Source organism: Camellia sinensis, chromosome 6, assembly GCF_055761805.1.
Source record: "Camellia sinensis isolate YWXY chromosome 6, ASM5576180v1, whole genome shotgun sequence".
Taxonomy (NCBI): Eukaryota; Viridiplantae; Streptophyta; class Magnoliopsida; order Ericales; family Theaceae; genus Camellia; species Camellia sinensis.
Window position 1 is genome coordinate 168,329,329 of NC_138966.1, and position 10,259 is coordinate 168,339,587.

Here is a 10,259-nt window from a genome sequence, read left to right on the forward strand (position 1 = left end):
AAGACAGAAGTAAAAGAGCAAAACGGAAGTGTTGTTTTGTCTTTTTAACTTTTATTTTACGACCATTAATTATTATTATTATTATTATTATTGTTAGTTTGGTATTGACACAAAGGGATAAGGGTTAGTTTGGCCAATGCCTTTGTACTATGTTTTATGAGTAATGTTAGAAATTTTAAATATTTTATCATTTGTCTCACATAGATGTGTCTCTCATACCCATATGAGACATTTGATAAAATATTTGGGGTCCTTAGCATTTTTCATATTTTATTTATTTATTATTTTTTACAGATAAAAGTGTGTTAAAAAAGTTGATGCATTTGTCAAATGCCAAAAAAAAAGTTGTTTTTCTCATTGAGAAAGTTCAAGTGGTATTTAATTTTTTTTGTAGTCTGTAATTTTTTTTTTATTTTTTTTTTTATGTAGATTTTTCTAGAGTAAGATCTAAAAAGAATTATTTTAATAAATTTTTTAATATTTTTAGCTAAGGCTCTCTTTGATCACAAAGAAAGAAATGATGGGAAGTGAAACTGGTAGCAAATAAAGTAAAAGAAAAGAAAAGGAAAAGAAAATATTATTTCTTGTATGAATTTGATTAGAATGAAAATTAGGTAAGAAAATAGGTATTTTAATTAGAAGTAATTATTTTTATAATAAATTTAAATATTCTTATATTTTCTTGTATTTTTTGCATAAAACTAGAAGCTTAATTATCATGCTATTATGAGTTGTACAAGAAAATTAATTTTTTTTAGAGAAAATCGGTTTAAGATCCCTATCCAACTTTTAGTAATGGATTAGGTCCACAATGTGTTCTTTTGTAGCCTAAGGTCCCTCAATGTTATTTTAGAGTGTAAAATACCTGTCTTACCCTTGTTTATAATATACGTTGTTTTGAATTTGGCAGCTAAAGATCATATTGATATTTTGTGGGAGATTACGTAAGGATGAACTTGACGATTCAGATTTTTGTAGAGATTTTCTAGGGTTTTTGTAGGTATTGAAATCCTGTTCGTTGTTTGTAGGTGTTGAAATCCTGTACGAGTTGAAATTATGTTCGTTGTTTGTAGGTGTTGATCGATCGTGTAGGAGTTGAAATCTGGTTCATTGTGTTTGATTTGATTTCATGTGGAGTTGAATTAGATAAGTTTTCAATTTTTGATTTGATTTGATCGTGTAGGTGTTGAATTAGGTTTTTGTTTTTAGTTTTGATCAATGTGAGAGAGGCGAACTCAGTGTTGTTGTTTTTGATTTTTGAAGTTAATTTTTCATTATCTGTTATTGATGAATTTTCGATGGAGTTGATTTTGATTTTTGGAGTTGCTTTTTCATTCTCTGTCAACATGGTTATGAGTTGCTTTTTGGTGCTCTGTTTTTCTGCGTTTTTGTGCTCTGTTTTTTGTTCACTTTGCATTTTTTGTGTAGTGTAGAGAAAATTACAGGTTTGTTACTATAATTGAACTCAAATCACAGAGAAAATTGTAAACTTGTAGTGCAGTGAAAATCACAGAGAAAATTGTAAGTAGGCAGAGAAATTTACAGACATAGCAATAGAGTAGTAAGTGTTTTGTTTTTTTTTTTTAAATTTTTTGAATTGAATGTTTTGTGAACATAACAGATCTTCTCTGTGATTTTTTTATGTGCTTTTGTTGAATATATTTTTGTCTCTTGATGTTAATGTGTTTTTGTTTTTGTTATATTGAAAGTGAATATAAGTTCACAAATTTCTCTGGACTTTTCTTTGTAGTCCAGAGAAAATCATATGATTGTATTACAAATGATAAGTATTACAAATTTCTCTGGACTTATATGTTGTGTTTTTATGTGTTTTTATATGTTTGCACTTTTTAAAGTTTTCTGATATGTTTTCTTTGCACTTTTCATTTTTTTTTTTTTTTTTTTTTTGCACTATTCATGTTTCTGGACTTTTCTTTGTAGTATAGAGAAAATCGTAGGTTTGTTATTATAATCCAATGAAAATGACAGAGAAAATGTTAAGCTTGTAGTTGAGTGAAAATCACCGTTGAAGTTGGTGTCTTGATCTTGATGCTTATTACTTCTTCAACTTGGACTTGTTTTTTTTGTGGTGTTCTGGTGCTGCTACTGCGTTTTGATCTAAGATCATAAGACGCAGACACAGAGACTTTTGGTTTCTTTTTCGGGGTTTCTGGGGTTGTGCTGCTTCTGCGCTTTGCCATTTCTATAGAATGAAAACATAAACATTAAATCCCAAAAAAAATTACAAGGTAGCAATGATTACACAACAGAGAAAATTACAAGGTAGCAACATAAACATGACAGAGAAAATTACACAACAGAGAAATTTTGAGGAAATGGAGCATTGAACAAAATAAATATGCCAGAGAAAATTAGACACAAGACATAAACATAATGTGGCCAGAGAAAATTATAAATGCTGCCAGAGAAAATTAGACACACAAGTAGGAAAAGTAATTTGGCCAGAGAAAATTATAAATGCCAGAGAAAATTAGCCACACCAATAGAGTAGTAAGCCACAGATAATTTGCTTGAGAAAGTAATGAAGAAACATAAACATGCCAGATAAAATTACACAATAGAGAAACACAAACGTAGCAAGCCAGAGAAATTTACAAAAACAAGAACACAAGAAGCTTCAATAAGAAGCCCCAAATGCACAGAAAGTAGTTCAATTTTGACAGTTGGAAGGAAAGTAACCCATCATCAGTTGGAAGCAAAGAAATTCTGGACTTCCAAGGAATTTCTCTGGATTCAACCTAGAGAAAATTCAAATTTCTCTGGTCCAGAATTTCTCTGGAACGATAAAACTCTAATTTGATCAATTTGTCATTGGTTTTGCTGCTGCTGATTCAATCACAATTTCCTGCACAAACAAATTAATAGTTCTTCTATGAGCTTGTTATAGATTTTCTTTAAACTTAATTGTATGAATTTCTCTAGGTTGAATCCAGAGAAAATTCAAATTTCTCTAGATCACTTTAAGCCTTCCTCTACTGCTACCTCTTCCTCAAGCTTCTTTTTCCAATATTCTTCAAGTAGGGGTCCGAATATTGTTTTTCCAGAAACAACTCCAATTCTACTAAACCCAAAAAATCAAAAGACGTTATATTCAACACTCAGAGAAATTTTGAACCTGAAGATGTTATATTCAACATTGGGTATATATATATGTGCTGACATTGTGTATATATATATATATATGTTTGCAACCATAGATACGATAACTAAGAGTGACTGTTTGATTATGGTTGCAAATGGTCTTAATTGATTAATTATCATATATATACTAGTCAAGACAGTAAGCAATAGATTGTATATATATATATACATCTATCAACTCCACTCCATTCTGTTTGTTTACCCAGAAAATCAAATTTTCCAAACTTAGTGCTTTTGTTTTGCTGAATTTGTTTTCGTACTCGCCGGAAAATACCCAACACCAGTACCGGCATCACAAAAGAGAATATCCAGTAGACAGGTCAAAAAAATCAACTCATCTGAAGATGAACAGACGTAGGGTATTTTGGTCCAAGAAATTGATAAAATGCGCGGGTATTTTGGTTAGGGACCTGAGGCAGTATTACATTTTTTAATGTCCTTTATACAGAAAATTGTTATTATTAGGGAGCTTAAAAAAAAAAACCCCTAACTTTTTTATTTGTCATATATATATATATATATATATTATGGATAAGAGAGGAGACAAATGCAGGTGGTACGCCTAATAGAAGTTATCTGATACAATTATGGTTGTTTAAAATAATTTAAATAAGTGTATATTTTAATTTTAAAAAATAATAAAAAATAATATAACTTAAAAAAATAAAAATAAATAAATTTAAGCCTTGTTTGGCAAGTGACTGTTTTAGTCAAAAAGTCACAAAAAAAATCAAAAAGCCAACAACCCATTAGGGGTGGGTGCGGGTCGGTTGCAGCTACGGAACCTCCAATCCGCCATCCGTTTGCCAGATTGGCAGATTAGAGAAAATCAATCCGCATCCGTCCGCCAATCCGGCGGATGTGGATTGAGTAGATTGGCAGTTTGGCGGATGGATGCGAATCGGTTTGGCAATTTAAAATTTTATAAATTTTCAACATAATTCAACTTGTGCACTTCCTAAAAAAAAAAAAAGTATTACAGTCAATGACTTAAAAAAATATTACAATCACTGCATGCCTCATCCAAAGCAAGAAAGTTTGAAACTTTAGAATATTACAATCATAGCATGCCCCATCCACATAAAGTATTACAATCTATGGTTCTTAAAATATAAAAACAATTCAAATCACCAAAACCATAAACAGAGCAGTAGTAGAGATTGTATGTCTCTGTATTGTTACATCTATATCTGTTTTTGAAACAAAAACCAACCAACATATATCGTATTTTCTATTTATTATTTTTAAAGATAGATTTAAAAATCAAAAAATATAGATAAACAATACGTTTATTTTTTTCAATTCAAAAAAGATATTCAAGTTGAAAATTTCTTTTCAACAAAATATTTAAACTCTTTTTTAATTGAAAATACAAATAGAATATTTAAACAAATTGAAAATATAAAATTTTATAAATTACTAGGGGTGCTCGCGGTTTGGCCGTTCGATTGCGGTCAAAGGAATCTCAAATCCGCCATCCGTCCGCCAGATTGGCGGATTTGAGAAAATCAATCCGCAACCGTCCGCTCGTCATCACGCATCCGTCCAAAATGCGGCAGATCGGTTCGGTTCAGTCGATTTTGGCAGATCGGTATATCCACTGCTCACCCTACAACCCATAATAAAAAGTCAAAGATTCCTTTTTCTTTTTACTTTTTACACATCTTTTTGTAAAAAATTATCTCAAAATATTAATTTTTTTCACATCATATTTTAATCAAAAAACTAAAAAATTACTAGAAAAATCTGTTTCCAAATGAGGCCTTAATATACCTCAAACAGTCTCAGCGCTTTTACTAAAAAAAAGGACAAACCAAAATGTACACTTGTCAACACACCCTCTTAAAAAAATGACAACAAAATTTACACTTAGCAACACATACTCCCCCACTTTTGCACAATTTATTTATTTTTGGGAATGACTTGTGTCTCGTTAAAATCTTAATTAGACTAGACAATTAAAGTTTTTGATTGAAAAGAGTTATTGAACAAAAGATTTTGACTTAAAAGAATCATTAAATAAAAGATTTCTATCAGTAAGAGCTTTTGAAAAAAATTTAATTGGGTTATGTTTGAATAAACTCTTATTAGTAAGAATCTTTCGTTTAGTAATTCTTCTTGATTAGAGATTTTAACTATTTAATTCAGCTCAACTTTCAATTAAAGATAAGGCAAATCCTTGGTAACATTGTTTATTTTTCAAAACTTAATTCTGTTATTAAATTATGATTTGGATGAAACATGTTAACCAAATATATTTTTAAAATAACCCTCAAAATTATTTTCAAAACTTCTCTCTTCTCTTTTTTTTTTTATATTATTAATCAATTAATTAATCACTTTTTCTCTCTTATCTTTTTCCATCATTTCACATTCTCTCACATTTTATACATCAATCAATCAAAAAAAAAAAATTTCCAAAATTATTTTCAAAACTCATAATTAAATAAATTTTCTCTTTTTAAATCATGATTTAAAAATTAAAAACTTAGAATACAATTCTACATTTAAATTAGGATAAATTACAAGTACACTCCTTGAAGTTTGCTTAAAATATGAATTGCCCCCTATAGTTTGAAAAATTACAAATACCTTCCTGTTAAAATTTTTTATTTAACAAAATTAATTTAAAAAGTAAAATTTATAACTGTTCACTATTATAAAGTTATCTGAATTATTAATTAAAATAAAATTTTAACATTATTATAATACGTGAAGAGGTGGATAATACCTAAAAAACCAAAAAAAAAAAAAAAACCACAAAAGACACGTGTCGGCAGTAGTTCCCTTAGTGCGTGTCATTATACAATTCACATTTCCAATACTCCACACTTCTAAAAAAAATATTTTTATATATTTCGGTGGACGCCATGAAAAACTAAGGGCTCCCCCGGTTTAAATTTTGAATTTTTTTTTGAGTTTTGAATTATATTTTAATAGATAAATTATTAAAAAGAATTTTAAAAATTAAAAATTTATTTGATTATAAATTTTCAAAATAATTTTGAGATAATTTATAATATATTTTTTATAGTTGAATAGATGAGAGTGAAACAAATTTAATTAATTGATGAGTATAATGTGAGAGAATGAGTAAAGAGAGAGAAAAGAAAAAAATAATTAATTGATTTATTAATTAAAAAAAAAAGAGATGAAAGAGAAAAAATAATTTTAAAAATTTATAATATGTAATGCAACTGCATATAAATATACATACAAATGAGAAAGAATCATAATTTGTAATTCGAATTTTATCTTGTTTTGAATGACTCAAATTTTGACTTATTGATCAATTGATCAATTATTTAACCGATTGTTCGATAAAAAGATTGACAACCACAATTGATAAAATGACAATTCTGATAGAAAAGTATTTCCAAACAGTCAATTAACAAACACAAATTCAAACATTCAGGCAAACTCAATTCAAACAACCAAACCAGGTTGGCTTTCAAATGGTGCCCCAGAATTCATAATAGAGCTGCACATTGGGTGGCTTCAGCTTGTTTGCGAGATACTTTGCTTGTCCATTGGGTTTCCCAGCCTCCAATGGCTTTTATTGGGTGCCTTTAGCTTAATTGTTTGTAATTACTACTTTTCTCGATCAAAAAACAAAATAAAAAACAAAAACAAAACAAAACTACCAAACCAGGGACCTGGATTGCAGAGAGGGTAAGGTTGATGGTAATTACGTGGGACTCACATGTACAGGACGAGGGTAATTAAGTGGAACTCACATGTATCGAATAGTGTAGTGTGATGTGGTGTAGTGCAGTGTTGCGTTGCGTTGCGTTGAAGGAAGTTGTTGGAACTTCATTTAGGGTGGGGTCATTGGAGGGTGCGGTAGTGTGGGTTGTGGCAGAGCATTTAAGGATTAGGGGGTCACGCGTTTTTTGGATTTTTTTTTTTTTTTTTTTTACATATGTAATAAATAAAATTTTAAACAAAAATAATATTTAGAATAAAATATCAAAAGTATTTTTAAATTTATGAAAACAATAGTGATTGTTTTATTGAAAATGAAGTGATTACAATAAATTATATTTTTATGTATAAAAATTTTGTGAAAAAATCTCAATATAAAGGTAATATTCATTATTATTGATATGTAAATATAATTAATCTCACTATATATATGTAAAAATTACTAGAGCGTTAGTTATATTTCCATATGGAGTTCACCCTTCGTATATTGCTTTACTATTAGTTTGTAATATCATATGTCAATAATGACATAATATCACTATTATATGAAATTTTTACTCAAATTTTGTAAAAATTTAATTTATCTTATCATTTTATAATTTATTTTACGACTTAAATATATGACTTTTTTATATTATTCATGATATACTAGTTATATGCAATATTTTCTTTTCGATTTTACTCAAAATTAATTATAAAATTTTATGTGAAATACTTTTGTAACAATTTATTTAATTTTTTATGTTTAATATTAATTCAAAAATTTTTATTATTTTCTTATTATTAATTATAAAAAAAATTATAATTAATAAATATCCTTCTTAATTTAATTTTTTTATTTCCGTCAGTGAGTGTGGGCACTATGTTCACCATGGGTGTCTCCTCCAATTGAGTCTCCTTAGCCCACTTCTGACGCACTAACAACTTCATGTAGGATGGGGTCATTGGGGAGTGGGGTAGTGTGGGCACTATGGTCCACCATGGGTGTCTCCTCCAATTGAGTCTCCGTATCCCACTTCTGACCCACGTGCTTGCCCATTGTGGTCACCACATCATCCACCCTCTTCATTTATGTACACACACAAGACACTTCTTTTAAATCTCTTAATGACGTAACAAAAAGTTTAAGGTACTGAATCCTATGTGAAACCTTGTCCTTTTCCAAGCAGAATATTCATGTTCTTCTGTTGCTATCAAACATGAATCCCCTAGTTTTTGCCGTTCTTTTTGTCAAGTTTCTCTCTCACTTCGCTTGGCTTGTGACAGCTAATAAAACTATAAAAAAATAAAATACAAATGTAAATGACTCAAAAGAAAGATGTCAATATCATTTTAGTTTACTTTGTAGAAGTTGATAAATTCGATTGAGTAAGATTGGATCTTAAAAAATTTATTAAATCTTTTGAGATTTCTAATAATTTTCAATTCAATTACTATACTTCAAATTTAAATTTCCATCTATAATTGCCAGTGTAATTGTTTTTCTTTCATTTTTTTAAGGCAGGCAAAACTCACTTTACCTTTTTTAATCAATTATACCCACATGATTTCAGACTATGTGGTCTTTGGCAGCATGACAAAAAGTTGCGTTGAAAAAAAGAAGAAGTTATATTAGCTTTATTAATAAGAAATCATTTGACAAGGTGAAAAAAAGTTATATGAAAAATTACAATTATACTCTTTGGTGGTGTTTGTTTTAAGGAATTGAGTCATGGGATTGGATTAATAGTCCCTCTGAACTAATAATCTATTGTTTGGTTCAAAATTTTTGCTCTGGATTAATAGTCTCTTTGGACTATTGGAGGGAGGGGGACACAAATGGGGAGATAAGGGGGTACGAGGATTAGGTGGTAAAATAACCATTTTGACCTTCTATTATTTAATTATATATTATATTTAGTAAAATTCAATAAAATTTAAATATCTCAATTTAAAAATAAAATAATTTTATTTAATTTTTATTGATATTTTATTTATTTAATTTTTTAAAATAATTTTTTTATAAATATTTTATTGATGTTTTATTTTAAAATTTTGTTTATATTTTATTTAATTTCATTATTTAAATTTTAATAGATGTTTTGTTTAATTTCATTATTTAATTATTATTATTTTTTGAAATAAATTTATTTAAAATTTTAATTAAAAAATAACACATATTTTTATTTATTTATTTTTTAAAAAATAAATTTATTTAATTGTGCAAAAAATAAAATAAAATAAAATAAAATAAATTTTTTATTTAATCTATTTAAAAATAATTAAAATATTAAATATATGTTTAATGTTACTATTACTTAGTAAATAATTGAAAAAGATAAAATTGTCATACGAACATTTATCATTCTCCATAATATCCTAAACAAACATCGGATTAAATAGAATAGTCTAATCCAAACATCTAATCTCATGATTGAACAAACATAGTATACAAATTCAATCCAACCAAATAGTCCAGGGACAATGTATCCTAAGACTAACAGTTCGATGGATTCTAATCCCCCTCTATCTAGTCCATTCAAACAAACACACCCTTTATATTGTTTAGGGTTATACTTGGGTAAACATGTAAATTTTCTAAATTGGGTGGGGTAGTTTGGTCATTTTATTGTGATGTGACATTATAAATAAATATTAACAAAAAAAGTCAAAAGTAATTTTTTACTAACTTTCCAAATCACTTTCCAAAAAAACTAAAAAGCTTGATAAAAAGTCAAAAATTAGTTTTTAACTATCTTCCCAAAACACTCATATATAATACAACTCTAATTTTGTTAATTTTACTTGCAAAAAGACCCTTATACCATTGGGGAAAAAAATAAAACATACACTGAAATGTGATTTTTTTTCCCTAAAAATATAAACAACAAATACAATTTTAAAAATAATCATTTATTTTTTATAATACAAATATAATTTAAATATATAATTATCGATATTCAATTATTTTAATTTTTATATAAATATTTTATTCAAATATAAATAATTTAAATTATTAAAATCGATCCCAAAATTAACTTACGGAACCAAAACTATTTTTTTAATATGGTTGGTCAAGAGAATTCAAACCTATAAAAATTATGATTTTTTTTATAATATTTTTGCTTTCCTTATTAATAACCCAATACTGTCTCTCGGAACAGAAAGTTGTACACAAAAAGTATGTGTGTTTGGATTGACCGAATAAAGGGGATTATAATTTACCGAATTGTTAATTTTAGAATACATTATTTTTGGATTATTTGGTTGGATTAGATTTTGTATCTTATATTTATTTAGTCATGGGATTAGATGTTTAGATTGGATTATTCTATTGAATCCTATATTTGTTTAGTTATGAGATTAAATATTTGGATTAGATTATTCTATTGAATCCGATGTGTATCCTATTT